A 20,091-nucleotide genomic window follows, 5' to 3' on the forward strand; every position below is an offset into this window, starting at 1 on the left:
GTGGTCGCGATAGTTACCAACCTATAGTCGTTACTCTCGCGAAAGTCACCGAACTTAGCGAGCGCTGAGGCCACGAGCGCAAGCGGGGGAGCCGATCCAGACGCAGCCCCCTTCCCTTTGAACTGGGCTTTAGCAGTCTTGTTGTCAACGGGACGCATAAAAGTAGACGTTGGCGTGCCGAAACTCCCTTCCGGCTCAGCGTTGAGATCCATAGGCGTCGGGCCACCGCTGCTCGTGTAACCGCCACTGAAGGTGTTCTTCGTCCGCTTCAGCGCCGAGGACGCGACCGTTATCCCTCCATCGAACTTCGGCTTGTCCTTCATCATCAGCCAAATGCTGTAGAACTTGAACTGCCCGTACTTTGACTGGTAGGCATTGCTTTCTGGATGACATCCTCCATGTTCTCGCCGCTGCCCCTTCCGTCCCTCAACTTCGTGTAAATATCCCTGAAGTTGTTGACGCGGACTCTGAGCCGATCCCAACACTTGCGGAGCTGCTCTTTATTCCGCTTGTACGCCCACTTCAGCTTCACCGTGTTGTACCTAGCCTCAATGAGATGCCACATCCTGGCCGTCGTCTGGTGGTTGGAGTATATTGAATCCTCCGATATATCGATCCAACACTGAGCCACCTTCGTATACTCTTCTGGGGTGTAGTTGGGATCGTTGGATAGGAGTGGGACGGTTGGCGCATTTTCCTCCGGGCCACCCTCTTCTTTAGCATCGTCGTCCAAGGCTCCGGAGCGGAAGGTTGCCCACAACTCTGCTCCAACTCATCGACCCTATAGGAGTCGGTGTTGAAGAACAGTTCGAACTCAGATTCCGACTTGAATGTGGACCCTACAGAAACCATTTCAATCAAAATGGCCGCCAACAACGAAACCATTTCAATCAAAACGGGTGTAGTAAATGGTTGCCCACTGTAGTTTTCATGGCCAGGCCAACGGGTGTCGCCGCCACTGTTGAACATCAGCATACCATTCGTTGGCACTGTTCGGGTTTGAGAATTTGTTGGGATCCATATTTGATAGAGAAAAGAGAAGAGAAGAGAGTAGATGAGTGGAGTGTGTGAGGAAAACATGAATTGTGAGGGAGTATATATAAAGGTTTTAAAAAAATATTCAGAAAACGCGTCCCTCGTCCTCGTCTGTGGGCTTGCAATGGGCGGACGAGGCTCGGGCGCCCCTTCGTCACCGTCCGAAAGTTCGGGCGTAGCGATCGTCCTTCGCGTCATCCGTCGACCTACAACGGTCGGAAAACTGCGAACGATAGCGCGAACTACGGATAGTCCAGACGATTTTTTCATCATTGTGGATGTCGTAAAGGCGTGCTTAATGTTGGGATACATATGTGGTTAAGTGGAAAACGTTAACATATTTATCCTTCTAATTTTGGATTAATACAGTTATACAAAGATTTCTTGTACTTGTATACTCCATTTATCTCTTAAAAATATAACTTTTTTACTTTGTTTTTCCATCTTTTCAGTCTCACAATCAACGAGAGTAACTAGATTATTATCATTAAGTAATTAGATGATCTCATAATGAATTTTTTTTCAAGGAATTATAAATACACATATTTTTATTTAGGGATATTGGTCTCTAAAACCATGAACTTTGCCTAAAATTTGATATTTCCCATGAACTTTGAAATTGATCTATAATATCACAAACTTTGCATTTTATTTGGTATTTCCCAAACTCACTTAAATAAGATATTTTCATCAAAATCTTATTTTACGTAGGCAACCGTGATACGTTTTATAATATTTTAAACCACTTTTTAAGTTCATAACATGTAGGATAAAAGGTCACGTTGAAAATCACGTTGATTTAATTGTGTCAAGTATGATAAAAAAAAGCCTCGTAAATTAGTCAAATATAGTAATAGATATGCAATGGGAAATGTCAAACAAAGTGTAAAGTTTGTGATATTATATAGTACTAATTTTAAAATTCATGGAAAATACCAAATTTTAGGCAAAGTTTATGGTTTTAGACACCATTTTCCCTTTCATTTATTAAACTTGGCCTATACATTCAAAATTCTATCTAAAGTGGTAAATTATTGATACTAGTATTAATCCTCGATGCACAAATCAATTTATTTTTATATTCATATATTTATATTGTCAATTAATAAAGACATAAAATTAAATAAACTATTGCATTGCGAACTCAGCCCCGTTGTGTGTCAATAGCTTTAAGTATAAGAAAAAGAATTCACGGTAGACATAAAGACATAAAATTAAATAAACTTAAAATGAAATCAAAATAAACCCAGTTAATAGGACTGCAGTGAAGAGAGAGTACATCATGTCTAGGCATTTAACAAACCTCTACATATCTCTACTACAAAAACACGAATCAATTTTTTTTAATAAAATAGTCAATCCACAACTTATAATATTCAAAACATTAAAATTATTATCATAAAAAATAACATTTTGACACTGCTAGAACTGATTAATGATAATCACCATTACTGTTAACTTATCTGTTTTCAATTCAATAGGAACTTTTTAATCAACTCAAGTCATTGGCAGTCGCATAGTACAAATATATTGACAATATATATTATTAAAATAAAAAATTAATGGATTTCACTATTAAAGTTAAAAAGATATCTAATGAAAATGAGATTACGTACTTCTTTATTGATACCATAAAAATAATATCGCCACATGCTAATAAATTTTTCAACGTTTACACTGATCTTAAAGAATATTAGTGTAATATGAATACTATGACTCAATTCATTACATTAAAAATTAAAATGGAGCATAAAAATAGAAAAATGGTAGAAATTTATTGCATTATAATAATGTACATGACATTATTTATGGTATGAATCAGTTATTCACACTATTCTAGACGATGAAGAAATGATATATATTGGAATAATGAAAAATAAAATAATGGAATATAGAAGTTTAGCAAACATTACATGCAAACTAAAAAAAACAAATATTGTTTTATATTATAACTAACAACCATAATATGGCCCAGGAATCTATACTAATTCTATGATTATTTGTATCTCACTCTCCGCACTGTCACCCACCACAACACATCTAGAATATCGATTGAAGAAATTTATTGGGTGAATAATATATAGAGAAAGATCTGTTTAAATCTGCTAATATTATTACATTAATTACAGTTCCTTTGAATATTGGTGCATTTATCATTTTTTATTACTACATTAAGTGTAGCTTATTTTGGAACATGAATAGTCTAGCCTATTTTTTTAATGCAAGTTTATAGTTGTTTCCAATGAAGCAAATTTTCTTTTTGTTATTTTTACAACAGAATCAAACTCAAACATTTATTAATTATATATTTTTTGTCGAGAAGATTAGTGATTTAGGGAAATCACTACTTCAATGCATAACTAGAGAATGCGAATATAGTTCTATAACAGCGATTTAGTTCACTACACGAAGGAGTAAACCAAAACGCCATTACAATAAACTATATCTTTCACGGGATAAATACTTCACTATAATGGTGTTTTGGTTCACTCCTTGTTTTCAAATTCATATTGTGAACTAAAACACCCATATATTGAACTAGATCGTTTTAATCTAATGACTGAGATTTGTTTTTTAGTTATGCACTTAATATTAATTATACTTTAATCATTTTCCTTATCAATAATAGGAATAATAGTAATTCTGAAGTAACATATAATCAATAATAATTGTAAGAGTAAATTATAATGAATGAAATTTTACAATATACCTAAACGCATGATTGGGAAATTAATTTTTTACATCGTGGATTACATTTATAGTAGTAGATATGAATATATAAATTAAAATTAATTACAAAAAAATTTATAAATATTCTAAATTATGTCCAAAACTCGCCTTTTATAAAAAGAATAAATAAATAGAGTGAACTACCTCAAAAGTCCCTAACTTTTCGGTTTGTGACACTGCAGGGCCCTACCAAAAAAAGATCGTCAGATGACCCTAACGTTAAACATAATCATGAATCATGTTTTTTAGCCACTTTTCGGACGATAATGCCCAAACGGCTTGAAGGCCATTTTTGGCAATGTAACCACTCTTTTAAACGCCCTATTAGATGTGTTATTGTCGAATTAGAGATTTGCCACTCTCTTATCTCGTTGTTTCAAATGGAACTCACTGCCTTTGTTGAAGCTTAATGTTACTAGTTCGCAAAACCAAAAGCTTATGAAATAATCGAATAAACTGAAACAATTTATTGAATGGAATATAGAGAAAGGAAAGCGATGATTTTTTTTTTCTAACTAAGAATGCTCGGAAACAAGGTACATTAATCGAAATAAATGGTTCACATGTGATTTGAGAATGGAAGAAAAAAAAAGGGGGGGAAACACTATCCTATTACAAATTTCAGAAATGCTAACTTTGGGCCTGTGTCCTTCGAGCTCAAAATCACACCCCTGCGGGCCAGGCCCAAATGAACAGACGGCACAGAGCAGCGAGCCCACTTCACAGCACACCAGCGGGCCCACTTCACAGTCATTGCCCCAAACTGCAAGACCAAAACAAATGTTAAGATTTATGAATAGGAAAAAGTAAAGAAACTCTTAGTAAGAGGAAGGAGACAACACAACCTTTAGTTGGAAGACCAAAGACTAGCCAAAAGGGGCAAGATAGCAGCAACTTCTGCACTCCTTCTTCCACACCCGAGGGCTGCAACGAGCCAGAAGAGCAGCCTGCAACAGCTCTGCTCCTAACCAATCTCTGCAGCCTCTGATGATACTGTAAAAATCATGAATTAAATATGCCCGATCAATGAATTTTGACCAAATAATAAATGTGACGAGACATTTAATTTTGTGAAATTAAATGATATAGCGTCGATCTACATTTTACGTAGATAAATATAGTATATTCACTTTCTCAAATCCGATTTCCGATGAGTGAGAAATAGTGGATTAAAGTTGAGCATAATTAATTTTTAATTAAAGTTTGTAGTTTGAGCTTAGGGAATAATTAACTAGTGTTAATTATCCCACATTAGAGAAGTAACACATCTTTTAATGTGTTTAAATTAAGTGAGTTTATGCTACTTAATAATTATAGTGGACCAAGATGGGTAAAAGAGCCCACACACGCGCACACGCGCTCGCCGCCGCCGCCGCCGCCGCCCACCCGCCCGAGCCCGTGGTCGCGGTCCCGGTCCCGGTCTCGGACTTGGACTTGGATCTTGGCAATTGGTCTTTGGGTGATCTTTGGGCTTGGGTCTGGACCATTACAAATCTTTTTAGACCACCGCCGAGTCAGCAATCCAAGTGGCTTGACACATTGTCAAGCGTGGCACAATCAAAGCCTACACGGCTGCCACGTGAGAAATCCACATGCTCCACACGCGAAAGGCACACGCCTGCCACAAGCTCTCGGAACGGTCATAACGTTCGGCAGTTAGACTCTCGCAATGATGACAGCCATCATGGCTGTTGACCCCCAGCAGTGGACTGAGCCTATAAATAGGCTAGTCATTCCATGCATCTCTGCACAACATTCACAAGCATTTGCATCATAAACTCTCTCTCTCTCTGCATTGTCTTTCTGTCGAAGCTCTGCCCTCTCCTCCATCTAGTTCGTCGGAGCTCTGCTGATAGCGGTGCTGCTTCACCAGAGACGTAGCCGTTTTACCTTTGGGGACGACACGCCAAACCGAGAGCACTATCGGGGCATATCTCGTCTGGCGGGAAAAGGCCTCCTCGACTCGGCTATCAAACTTCACGGTTTAGTTGTTTCAATTTTCAGTTGTAATTTCAGTTCAGTTTTCCATTTGTATTCCTTCTTTTGGGTTGTATTACGCCCAACTATTATCTCTTATAATCCCAGAAACCAACAATCGCAAGACGAGATAGAAACTTGCTTTTGAAGGAATTTGGACTTAACAGAAATTAAAACTTTCGAAACCTTTAACACCTTTGCTGGAGATGTCGACTAAATCCAACACCGCTGCTGCCACCTCCGCCGCCGCCATTTCCTCCAACATGGCGACCACTGGACCGGTCAACACTTCGTCGATTCCGACGATGATGCCACTCCAGGGCGCTACCCATCTTCATCAACAACCCCTTGGGAGTTCGTTAACCCCCTTGGGCACACTGACGGATCTACCTCGAGTGGATCGGTTAGTTCCACTTTTAGTGGTTCCTTCGGATCCTTTAATGGATCGAGTGCTGGGGCCTTCGGGTCTCACACGGGTGCTGGTTCCTTCGGGACCAACACTGGTATTGGCTCCTCCGGGACCAATATGAACATGACGGGCTCTATGCCCAACATGACCATGGCGGGCTCTATACCTAACATGAATGGTGGGGGCTCTATGCCCAACTATGTTGTTAGCTCCTTCGGAGGCAACGGAATTGGTTCCTTCCATAGACCAAGTGCGGCACCTTTGGCACCAAGAATGATGCCACCTGCCGAGAAGCCACCAAAGTTTGGAGGATCTGACTTCAAAAGGTGGTACCAAAAGATGTTGTTCTATTTGACAACATTGGGCGTCGCCAACTTCCTCACGGAAAACGAGCCGCCCGCGCCAAGTGATCAAGAGACTAGGCTCGAAGTCATGGCGGACTATGAAACTTGGAGAAAATGGGATTATCTATGTAAAAATTTTATTTTAAGTGCATTAGATGATAACCTCTACAATATATACTCCAATGTAACCACATCTAAACAAATGTGGGAAAGCCTAGAAAAGAAGTATAGCATAGATAATGCTGCAGGTACTGAACAAGTTGTAGCATCCAAGTTTATGGACTACAAGATGGTCGATTCTCGACCCATCATGGAGCAAGTTCAAGAGCTCCAAATGATCATCCACGCATTAGTGGCTGAAGGGATGACCTTGCCCGACAAATTCTTAAGGTGCACGATCATTGACAAGCTTCCTCCTAGTTGGAAGGACTTCAAGAGCTATCTCAAGCACAAGCGAAAACAGATGACCCTTGAAGACTTGATCGTGAAATTGCGCATTGAGGCTGATGTGCGCAAAAGCGACCAAAAGGCTAAGGACTTCACCCCACTTGAAGCCGAAGCCAAAGCCAATCTGTTGAAGAGGGGAGGTCCCTCCAACAAACGCCCTCGCCCAAATCGTTCAAATGACAAAGGGAAGGGAAAACAGCCTACAAAGAAGTTTGAAGGCGATTGCTACAAATGTGGCAAACCGGACCACTTTGCAAAGGACTGCCGCAGCAAGAAGAAGAAGCCGACTACCCACGTCGTTGAGAAGGAGTTCAAGGACTGGGATGAAAACGACCTCATTGTTGTGGTCACTGAAGAGGTTAACCTTGTTGATAACAAGGGTGGTTGGTACATCGACACCGGCGCTACTGCTCATGTCTGCTCAGATAGGAGCAAGTTTGCCTCCTACACTGCTGTTGAAGAGAGGAAGATCAACATGGGGAATCAAGCATCCTCCGAAGTCCTTGGCATCGGAAATGTGATCCTCATGATGACGTCTGGCGTCACAATAACGCTGAAGGATGTGCTGCATGTCCCGGACATCCGCAAGAACCTAGTGTCAGGATCAATACTAGTTAATAAGGGGTTTAAACTTGCATTTGAGTCTGATAGATTTGTATTGTATAAGTTTGGAAAATCCCTCGGGAAAGGTTATGTAACCGACGGGCTTTTCAAACTTATTGTGGCAACTCGCAGTGTTGCGAAGCCTTTGGCTAATAATAAAGCATCTACTTCCTCTTACTTGACTGAGTGTTCAAATTTGTGGCATTGTAGATTGGGATGAATTCAAAAGTCATTAAAAGATTAGTGAATTAAGATTTACTAAAGGCTAATAAATTGGATATCCAAGATAAATGTGAAATTTGTCTTGAAGCAAAAATGACTAAGTTGCCGTTTCACTCGGTGGAACGAAGCACAAAACCCCTTGAATTAATTCACACGGACGTATGTGATTTAAAGATAGTGCAAACTAGATGTGGTAAAAAGTACTCTATCACTTTCATAGATGATTGCACAATGTATTGCTACATTTATCTTTTAAGAAGTAAAGATGAAACAATAGAAGCGTTCAAAAATTATAAGAACGAAGTTGAGAATCAACTTGGTTGTAAAATCAAAATGATTCGAAGCGATAGAGGAGGCGAATATGTAGCCCCGTTTGAGGAGTTATGCAACGCAAGTGGTATAATTCATCAAACGACTGCACCATATTCACCACAATCTAATGGTGTTGCAGAACGCAAAAATCGAAGTCTAAAAGAGATGATGAATGCACTGCTTCTAACTTCAGGATTACCACATAACATGTGGGGGGAAGCTGTATTGACAGCCAACTATATCTTGAATAAGATCTCTCTCAAATGAAAAGATGTTACCCCTTATGAGTTGTGGAAGGGAAGGAAGCCATCCTACAAATACCTCATAGTGTGGGGTGTTTGGCTAAGGTGATGGTTCCTCCGCCCAAAGAAGTTACAATCGGACCTAAAACGGTTGATTGCATCTTCATTGGATATGCACTTAATAGTAGTGCATATCGATTTGTTGTTCGCAAGTCTGAAATATCGACTATTACTGTAGGAACAACAATTGAGTCAAGGAATGCTGTATTTCTCGAAAATATATTTCCTTGCAAAGACAAGGAAATTAAAGAAGAAGCCACTAGTTCTAAACCAGTGGAGATTGAAGCCACTAATTCTAAATCAGTGAATGAGGAACCTAAATCACGCAAGCAAGCGTGCAAGGCCCATCCAAATGATACAGTACTAAGACGTGGTAGTAGGGTCAGAACACCAAAAACATTTGGTCCTGACTACATTGCTTTTATGTTAGATGAATAACCGACATCTATAAAAGTAGCCTTCGATGGCCCAGACGGGTTGCATTGGAGAGAAGCCGTTCAAAGCAAAATTGATTCAATTTTGCTAAACCACACTTGGGTGTTGGTAGATCTACCTGAAGGTGCGAAACCTCTAGGTTGCAAATGGGTACTTAAAAGGAAATTTAAGGCCGATGGAACAGTGGATAAGTATAAAGCCCGATTAGTAGTAAAGGGTTTTAAACAAAAGGAAGGACATGACTTCTTCGATACCTACTCACCTGTAACAAGGATTACATCTATCCGAGTGCTTCTCGCTATTGCTGCATTGCACAATCTTGAGATTCATCAAATGGTTGTAAAGACCGTGTTTCTAAATGGTGAACTAGAAGATGAAATTTATATGAAACAACCCGAAGGGTTTGTAGTACCTGGACAAGAGAAAAAAGATATGCAAGCTCGTAAAGTCTCTATATGGATTGAAACAAGCGCCATTGCAATGACACTTGAAATTTGATAATGTGATGTTATCAAATGGGTTCAAGATCAACGAGTGCGATAAATGTGTCTACATCAAGAGCACTAATAACGGTCATGTTATAGTGTGTCTATACGTTGATGATATGTTAATCTTGGGTAGCAACACTCAAGTAATTAACGATACAAAGGTCATGTTAAAGAGAAACTTTGAAATGAAAGACATAGGTCTAGCCGATGTAATTCTTGGAATGAAGATTCTAAGAACGTCTGATGGAATCATCTTAACACAATCGCATTATGTTGAGAAGATATTGAATAAATTCAAAGCCTATGATGGCGCGCCGGTTAAGACTCCAATTGAACTCGACGTTCACTTGAGCAAGAACAAAGACGAGCCCGTTGCACAAGAATAGTATGCACGGGTCATTGGATGCATTATGTACTTAACTAATTGCACTCGACCTGATATTGCTTGTGCCGAGAACAAGTTGAGTCGTTACACGAGCAATCCAAGCAAAGAGCATTAGAGAGCTCTTGTGAGGGTTTTGAGATATTTAAAACATACTCAAAATCTTGGGCTACACTTCTCGAGATACCCCCGGTACTTGAAGGGTACTGTGATGCAAATTGGATATCCGACAATAGAGACTCACTTTCAACAAGTGGATACGTCTTTACTATTGGGGGTAGTGCTGTATCGTGGAAATCCACAAAACAGACATGTATAGCCCGATCAACCATGGAATCGGAGTTTATCGCCTTAGACAAGGCGGGTGAGGAAGTCGAGTGGCTTAAGAATTTCCTTGAAGACATTCCATGTTGGTCTAAGCCAGTGCCATCAGTGCTGATCCACTGCGATAGCTAAGCAGCTATTGGAAGGGCAAACAATGGCTTCTATAATGGTAAGTCTCGACATATACGTCGACGACATAACACCGTGAGACATTTGATCACAACAAGGGTGATTACAATTGACTACGTGAAGTCAATAGATAATCTAGCGGATCCGCTGACCAAAGGGTTAAACCGTGATCAAATGAATAAGTTGTTAGAGGGAATGGGTTTGAAATCCACAAACTAAAGAATTATCATAGTGGTAACCCAACCATGATGACTGGAGATCCCAAGAACTTGGTTCAAAGGGACAACTAAGCTATGAGAGTTCATGAGAAACACTCAACTATATCTATTCCCTAGAGAGCAATAGAGTGTTGGAGAACTTGCCTAGTGGTAAAGGCTAAGTCTATGACTTTTAATGGTTCTTAAAGATCTCAAAGAGATGGAGTTCTCAAAGAGACCAAGTATGACAATGTACTTGACTAAGAATCACCTATGTAAGTGCGAAGTGTGGTCGCTTCATAAAACGCACTTATGAATCCAAAGTGATGTCCAAGACCGCAATGGACACAAAACGTGAGAACGGATGAGGTTGAGGTGTTTAAGCGTTAACATCATTGTCTCGGTGCACGTTGTGGGGGATTAGTTCAAAGCATCGCGCTACTAAGCCGCCTGTGTATCCGATGGGGTCGACTATGGAGTCAAAGCCAACAACTACTTATCCTTATGCTTATATACCTCTCGAGGGTTGAGCTTGTGTCTGCATGCATATGCATTCGGCTATTTCCACTCATGTGGGGGATTGTAAAAATCATGGATTAAATATGCCTGGTCAATGAATTTTGACCAAATAATAAATGTGACAAGACATTTAATTTTGTGAAATTAAATGATATAGCGTCGATCTACATTTTACGTAGATAAATGTAGTATATTCACTTTCTCAAATCCGATTTCTGGTGAGTGAGAAATAGTGGATTAAAGTTGGGCATAATTAGCTTTTAATTAAAGCTTGGAGTTTGAGCTTAGGGAATAATTAACTAGTGTTAATTATCCCACATTGGAGAAGTAACACATCTTTTAATGTGTTTAAATTAAGTGACTTTATGCTACTTAATAATTATAGTGGACCAAGATGAGTGAAAGAGCCCACACGCGCGCGTCGCCACAGCCGCCCGCCCGAGCCTGAGCCCGTGCCCGTGCCCGTGCTCGCGGTCGCGGTCGCGGTCTCGGGCCCCGTACCGGTCCCGATTTCGATCTCGGACTTGGATCTTGGCAATTGGTCTTTGGGTGGTCTTTGGGCTTTGGTCTGGACCATTACTAATCTTTTTAGACCACCGCCGAGTCAGCAATCCAAGTGGCTTGACACATTGTCAAGCGTGGCACAGTCAAAGCCTACACGGCTGCCACGTGAGAAATCCAAACGCTCCACACACGAAAGGCACACGCCTGCCACAAGGTCTCGTAACGGTCGTAACGTTAGGCGGTTACACTCTCGCAATGATGACAGCCATCATGGCTGTTGACCCCCAGCAGTGGACTGAGACTATAAATAGGCTAGTCATTCCATGCATCTCTGCACAACATTCACAAGCATTTGCATCATAAACTCTCTCCCTCTCTGCATTGTCTTTCTGTCGAAGCTCTGCCCTCTCCTCCATCCAGTTCGCCGGAGCTCTGCTGATAGCGGTGCTGCTTCACCAGAGACGTAGCTGTTTTACCTTTGGGGACGACACGCCAAACCGAGAGCACTACCGGGGCGTATCTCGTCTTGCGGGAAGAGGCCTCCTCGACTCGGCTATCAAACTTCACGGTTTAGTTGTTTCAATTTTCAGTTGTAATTTCAGTTCAGTTTTCTAATTATATTCCTTCTTTTGGGTTGTATTACGCCCTACTGTTATCTCTTGTAATCCCAGAAACCAACAGGTACCCTCTACAATACCAACAAATAGCATAATTACAAGAGTCCCTATTCCTAGTACATCACCAAATTTCAGTTACAATTTGCTGCAGAATCCTAAAGGATTTGTAGCAGGAAGAAAACAAGGAATACAACTGCCCCAATTAAAGCCTCACGAGTACACACTCTCGCCTATAAAAACCCCTTCATACTCGTCAAATTCCCCTCCCACACACCACAAAAATTAAGCAACATTGCAAGATTTAGAGTGGAGAGCTTAAGTATCATATAGAGTTACAGCACAGGAAGCTTTCCTTCACCACAACAGGTAACATCACAACCCCACACCTTTGCATCATGTAGGGCAATGATGATGTGGCGAATTTTTGATGGGAATAAATGCAAGTAATAAATGATCACAACACGGGAAATTACGTGGTTCGATTTATTGAGGTAAATCTACGTCCACGGGAAGAAGAGAGGGCAAATTTGTATTGCTTGGTCTCGATTACAGATTACAATACTGATTTGCTATAAGATTCAGGATCTAGAGAGCTTAACCCTGGTCTATCTGATCTAAGTTCTATTTATACATTCGAACTAAGATCGTGGTTTGCAGCCCTGGTAGTGGGGTTGATAACTGCTTAATACCACTAAATAGATCGTGGGTGTAATGGAGGTCGTGGGGATCCTGCATTGGTCCACTATCTCCTTGTTCGGTCGAATACTGAGACCGAACTGCTGAACTTTGCCGATCTGAGAGTTGAGCTCGATTGGTCGGCTTTTACCGAGCTATAGGCTGTGACCGAACTCTTTGGTTGAGACCGAACTGCTGAACTTCGCCGATCAGCTTTTGCCGATCTGAGAGTTGAGCTCGATTGGTCGGCTTTTACCGAGCTATAGGCTGTGACCGAACTCTTTGGTTGTGCCGAACTGATACTCTTTCTTGGGTTTTGGGCTGATGGGCCGTCACTGCTATTGGGCTCGCAATTAGGGTTTAGTTGCTTAGTTCGTATCCCATCACCACCCCCCCGAAAAGCGAAGTGAATCACTTCGGCATTTTAGATAAGTGTAAGGGGGAGGCTAACGTCAGGGGACGTGCTCTGCACGTGTCCGCATTAAATGCGACAGCAAATCCGGCCAGAGAATCCAGAAAAAGTGGGATTTGAAACGGTGTGACGAATTTGAAATGCCTTTGCAAATCTGATAAATATTTCCTCTCTTCATCATTGGAATACTTTTGCGATTATTTCTTCTGTATTCTCTCTCTTTTTCGTAAAATTTTCTTCCGCTTCTTCAAGAATTTCTTCAGAGACTTTCGACCATTAAAGAGTAAGAATCATGTCTTCTTCTTCTGAATCTGTTTCTGAATCAGGTAGTGGTAGGAAGGGGGGTGAGGGGTCTTCTGGCCGGAAAAGGTCCGGGGAGAAGACGGTAGAATATTTTCACAGCATTTTGAGTAAGGATACTGTGATATCCTTACACCGAAAATATTTTCTTCCTGGGGGGTTAGTGGTGATTCCCGACGACATTCATAGGGCTAACTCGCCGCCGGAGGGTTATGCCACCGTTTGATGGGAATAAATGCAAGTAATAAATGATCACAACACGGGAAATTACGTGGTTCGATTTACTGAGGTAAATCTACGTCCACGGGAAGAAGAGAGGGCACATCAATAGACTTTGTTCAACAAAAACGTGAAACACATAGCAACATAGGCTACTTGAATCAAACAGCGGGGACTTAACCATGTAACAAAGATACGAGTCCCAAATGAGAGGATAGTCACACCACTGCCAAGAACTAGATTCGTAATAGAACAAACATAGGGGAAACAAGGGGAAGGGGACTTAGCTTGTGCGTGAACTGCGGCGGTGATCGATTGACGACGGGGCCTCGAGGCTGCCGCGAAGGCTCCACTAAGAGAGGCTGCCCCGCGACGAAACGACGCAGCGTCGGAGCTCCACCGTAACTCCACCGAAGAGAGAGAGAGAGAGAGAGAGAGAGAGGCGTGAGGAGGGAGTATACGCGGCGGTGCAAGTGAAATGGTGTTTTGGCAGTGAATGAAAAGGGAAAAAGAGAGTGACTTCAGAGAGGAGCCCGATCTATGGAGGGGGAGAATCACGCCGGGTGCGAAGTCATCGGGACGAGGCGTGAGCGGCGGTGTTCGCCGAAGAGAGAGAAACAGTGAGAGGAATGGAGGGGCCGCCGCTGCTGGTTGACCTCAATTTGTGAAAAGGAAGAGGAGGTGAGAGAGAGAGAGTAATTGAAAAAGGAGGAAGTGGCCGACGGGTTTAGGAGAAATTTGGGCCACTTTAATTAATTAGTGTAGTGAGCCACTCCTTTTATTTAATTGGACAGCCAATTTTACCATGGGCAAGAATTTAAATGAATTGGGCTACCCAATTTATTAAACTAGCCGTGTAATGTTTATGTTAGTATGAGATGAATTGGAGGAATAAGTGGGCTGACCCCCCTTTTAATTAATTATCGGCCTTACTAATTATTAACTTACTTTGGGCTAAAATTAATTATGAAAGGAGCTTGGAGCTCGAAAGTTCATTGAACTAATTCCCGAGTAATTAACTAAATTAGCGAGGTTGAGAAATGTTGAATTTGGGAACGTCAAAGCTGACCGGCATCTCCCCGTGATGCCTCAGGCGGCCTTAAGAAATTCAAAGAAAGAAATAGAAGGGATTTCCAAGATCTCTATTAAATAAGTACCCAAATAATGGTGTTACAGAGAATAGAATCTCTCTGAATTTAATTAAAGTAAATAATTAAACCCTACAACTTAGTAAAGTCGAGAGGGGACTTCAGATCCTATGAACCGAGACTAAGATATAGGTGCGATCTAATATGACGCATGCATTCTTTTCTCAAGAGAATTAATTCAAAGTACTAATGAGTGTGCTACGCTATTGAATGTTAAAGGCAATTTTGCTCGAGAGCAAAGTGAGGCCTACACGAGACTTATTAATTGAAGATAAGCACATCACGTGGGCATTCTTTTCAAAACATGTTTTTAATATGAAAATGTGAATCTTTTCCTAAACATGTTTGTCATGTCATGTTTTGCTTTTACGATTACCTATCTACTTGGCTATGCCAATCATGTTAAATCGAATTCGGGTCCCAGTAGAGTCGCAAACCCTACTCGGACTATTGTGCACATATGGGGATCGTGTGCTAGCTTTCGAGTTGGCCGGTCCAGTGACCGTCGTGGAATGTGGCCACATTCTCGGTTCACATATGTTCAGATATGGTATTTATGTTTATGGGATTGCACAATCAATTTTATGAAATGAAAGAAATTTAGTGACTCTGGGCCTTTTTAAATAAAAACTCTGTGTTCACTCAACTGTGGCTGACAAATTAAATGGAACTTATTTTGGCACTATGCTCACTGGGTATATCAAGTACTCAGCCCTGCATGTTTCTTTTCTAACGTGCAGGTTGAACGTGGACGAGGAGGCAAAGGTGTTGGGAAGTGACCGCTAATAAGTAGTTAGGTAGCCCAAAGTAGTATGTCTTCATACATACTATTTTATCTTGGAACCTTCCGCTGTAATAGAATTATGTTCTAGGAACTTATGAATTTGGTCTTGATACTCTGATTTTATTTTGACTATGTACCCGTTCGCCTTCGAAACCATTATCTTGAGTTGAATTGTTCACTTATGTTTAATCCATGGTTTATGAGATTATTTTTAGTCACGGAATAGCTACGCTCACTAGTACTAGGGAGTTGTGGTCGAGACAGGCAATCCCTAAATTCGCTGATATATGAATTCTGTCACATTTATGTCAGCAACTTCTTATGTGATATCCTAATAAATTCTGATATTTCATACGTGATTAAAGTTTTGTCAATATTTGTACACAAAAAACTTCTTATATTCCTCTGTTTCTAGTTATATCATATAGGAAATTCATTGAGAAACAATAAACATATGGAAATATGAAGTTATTTATGAAATAAAATCTGAATCAATAATACACAGAATAAAAAATATTTCATATTTAATTAAATGATACATTATTATTTTCTTGAAACACTGACATTTAAAATATTTTTTCATTATACATCATCGAACTAATTTGTTAATGTAAGCCTAATTTTAAGATGATTTATATTTATTAATATTTTATTAAGAAATTTAAATTAGCTCAAACTGAAATTTTTAACATCATATGAATATTCAATCTTTATATATAAATTTGCATAGTTTTTGTCATTCGTGATAAAATTGAAACATGAGTAATATTTTGAAAATATTAAATCATGTGACGTTAGCTATTTAATCCTTGTACATTTTTTTATTAAAGTATCTGAAATAAGACAACGTAAATTTATAAATTAATACTGCAAAATTGGGATACTATCATAATAAATAAAATCGATCGATCAATCAAGGTAAAAAATAAATAAAAATTAGTGGAAATAGAAAACATCGAAAAATACTTGAAAATGAGTTTTATAAGGAAGAAAGGGTCTCATTTTATTATTTTCATATTAATTAATGCATATAATGATAAATATGTATATTATAAAAAAATTAGAGAGTGTAAATAATGAAAAAAAATTAATTACGTATGAAGTACTAGAATTTATTGGAAAACTACATAAGAAGTTGCTGACAAAAATGTGACAGAAATCACATGTCAACAATATAATGGAGTGACAAAAATGCCCTTTTAGGGCCTGAGGGTATTTTGATCCGAAAAAAATATGATTCGTGATTATATTTAACGTTAGGGTCCTCTGACACTATTTTGTTTTTGTTAGGGACCTACCGTGTCACAAACCGAAATGCTAAGAACTTTTGAAGTCGTTCACTCGGAATAAATATAGATTAGCACTACCACATAATTAGTAGTACCATATAGGTTGCTTAAACTATATAAACATTTTAAGCGTTTTCAATATTTAAGTTGGATGTAACTAAATAGAAAGTCAAAAAGCAATTTAGATTCTTATTATATTTAGATTCCTGGTATTGCATTGTTTTTTTAAAACATATTTTTTTTTTTACGGGCGAGATTAATTTTATTTTTAAATAATAATAGTTCTCTCTAGAGCAAGTAAATTGGACACGTAGCGATTATAGTAATTATGAATGCTTGATGTTCGACGAGCATCTGTTGGCACGATATGCCGAAGGAATCTTTCTATGGAGGGGCGCCGAGAAAGAACAATGTTGTACCGAGAAGCCCAGCGCCGCAATGATGTCACGACTTGTTGGCAAGCCGAGCTCTCCAGCGCATTGTTCCTCCGGAGTACATTATATTCCTCCCACAGTTCGTCAACTCGACTCTGAACATCTGATATGGTCATTCCCCCGCGCACACGGATGTAATCCTCGTACGCAGTCCTCTCAGCAATGGTCGTATTCAGCTCGGCCTCCAGATCATTCTTATCGGACTCTAAGTCCTTATTATCGGCATCCAGCTTCACTAAACGAGCCAGAAGCTCGTCATTCTTCGTCTGATCGGCTATAGCTCTTTTCTCAGCTTCGTCTAAAGCCGAAGAGTACAGCCGCTTCCAGTGAAGTACCTCCAGCTCCTTGAGAGTTAAGAATACAAAGCAGCTACGTCAGTTCGGCATTTCAGCCTACCGAGCAGGTAGTAAACCACAACAGGAGTAAGAGAGTACGAAAGGCTATACGAAGACACAAGAGAAGAAAGAAGAATTTTTTCATTCATAAGAAAAAAAAAATTTTCTATACAAGGAGGGCTTCAAGGCCATTTTACATAAAGGAAGAAACTAAACTAAGAGAAGGGAGACGAAATCATACTTCGCTAGCTTCGTCTCCACCTTCTCGGTGAGGTTCAGCTTCCTTCTCCTTATCTGCTTCAGCTTCAGCCTCTGCCTCCTTGCTCTCCCCAGCCTGCTCGGCGCCACCGTAGCCGATCTGCTGCGTCTCCTGGTCGGCTTCCTTCTCCGGATGCCCGGCCCGCTCGACTTCGGCCTCCCGCTCCAGCGGCTCGGCCTCACCCTCTCCGTTGTAAGTCGAGGCGGGTGAGACGGGTCCCACGGAGGCAAAGATAGCCTCCAGGTTCTCGTCCCGATCAGCGCGACAACTCCGGACTCGGTCTGCAGAAAGCAGGACCGAGGATGAAGCAAGCTCCTCAAGGAGCGGCAGATTCTGAAGCCGAGCTGCTATCTCTCGGCTGTACAGAGGCAGCACGACGTCGGCCCCCTGCTCGCCCTTATCGGCAATTAGCCTTACCAGACTACCGACAAAAGCCGAGAACTGGCTGCTCAAAAAGAGTTTCTCCGTGTAAACACGGAGAGCCTCCCCCTGGGCAACCACGGCGGCAGCATCACTCCGTTTCGTCTGCTCTCGCTGGATGACGAGCTGGTTTTTGGCAAACTGAGCTTCATCCTGGGCCGAAATCCTAGCAGCTCTGGCTTTCTCAAAGTTTGCCTCGGCCTGCTCGGCCCGGTGACAAGCAGCCGCCAATTTCCTCTGCATCTCAGCATAGTCGTTGGACGCTTTGGAGAGTTCGACGGCGACGAGCTTGGAGAGCATATCGTTCCTCTGAAAATGGATAAGGAAAAAAGTCAACAGAGGGCACCAAAAATACAGGACAGAAGCCAAGCCAAAGAATCAAGAAGACAATTCACCTCGGCGAAGTCCGTGGGCCATAAAAATGGCTCACAGATATGCTCCGAAGGAGGCGCCAAGACCACGTCTTTCTCGGGCGCTCTCGGGGGCTTCTGGGTCTTCCCCTTCCTACTTGCCGAAGTCGACTCCGGCTTCTTTGGACCCGAAGAGGTCTTTTGCCTCTTCGGATTCTTCTCGGCATCAGGCGCCGAGCTGGTAGCCTTCTCTTTCTCCGGCTCCTCAAGCTCGGAGGACTTTCGGATAGCCTTATTCAGCATGAACACTGCCAAAAAGCAAGAAAACAAGGTTAGTTTTCTTCGTTAAAGCAGTAGAGCATAAAGATAAAGAGAAATCCTCACCCTCGGCCTCTTCGTCCGAAGACGAGATATTGAACACGAGGTCGCCCTTGACGAGCTCAGTTTCCGAATACTGTTTCCTAATCATAGGAATCTTATTGAGCTCGCCCTCGAGCTCGGCCAACGGTTCTAACCGAGGATGGGGAATCACGGACTTCGGCCTTCTCCAAGGAAAGCCCGGAGCCGAAGTCCTATTATAAAAAAAGAAACGGTTTTGCCATTTCGGCCACTTGGTTTTGCAGAAGGCCCTAAAAGGCTGTAAGGGGATCAAGTAAAACCAAGATCCCTTCCTTTTAAACTGGAAAAAATTAAGGATTGCCCTCAGAGACAGATCCTTATCTAGCCTACGCAGTTCGGCAGCAAAAGCCGATAAGTGCCTCCAAGAGTTCGGAGTCACCTGACCTAAAGGGAGTTGAAAAAAATCAAGAAGCTCTACAAAAGGTGGGGGAAGAGGAAAACGAAGCCCGCATTCTAAGCAGGCTTCGTAAACGGTGGCATAACCCTCCGGCGGGTCGTTAGCCCTATGATCATCGTCGGGAACCACCGCCTTCCCCCCAGGTAAAAAATACTTCTCGTGAAGGGATATCACAGTATCCTTACTCAAGATACTGTGAAAATACTCTACGGTCTTCTCCCCGGATTCTTTCCGGCTAGAAGACCCCTTATCCCCTTTCCTACCGCTACCCGACACCGAAGAAGAAGAAGAAGACATTTTTCTTACTTTTTGAAAGTGAAGAAAGTCTGAAGAAGCTCTTGAAAGCGGAAGAAAATTTCTCGAGAAAGAGAGAGTATAGAAGACGCAACAGCAAAGGTGTTCAAATGAGGAAGAAAGAGCATATTTATCAGATTCGGCGAAGATTTCAAAATCATCGCACCGTTTCGAATCCCACCTTTTCAGGATTCAACGGCCGGATTTTACTGTCGCATTTAATGCAGTCACATGCAAGGCACGTCCCCTGACGTCAGCCTCCCCCGTACCTTTATCCAGAATGCCGAAGTGACTCGCTTCGCCGAAGTGATTCACTTCGTCTTTCGGGGGGGGGTAGTGATGGGGTACGAACTAAACAAGCCCAACAGCAGTGACGGCCCATCAGCCCAAAGCCCAAGGA

General features: G+C 41.4%; 1 long non-coding RNA gene across 1 annotated transcript; it reads right to left on the reverse strand.

Moving 5' to 3' along the window:
* Nucleotides 1–4,287: 4,287 nt before the first annotated feature.
* LOC121806254 lies at nt 4,288–4,918 on the reverse strand. Its single transcript, XR_006051655.1, has 2 exons — nt 4,611–4,918; nt 4,288–4,528 (listed from the first exon to the last, which is right to left on the reverse strand). It is a non-coding gene; the product is annotated as an uncharacterized LOC121806254 (long non-coding RNA).
* Nucleotides 4,919–20,091: the final 15,173 nt, after the last annotated feature.

This window comes from Salvia splendens, chromosome 6 (genome assembly GCF_004379255.2).
Source record: "Salvia splendens isolate huo1 chromosome 6, SspV2, whole genome shotgun sequence".
NCBI classification, from domain to species: Eukaryota; Viridiplantae; Streptophyta; class Magnoliopsida; order Lamiales; family Lamiaceae; genus Salvia; species Salvia splendens.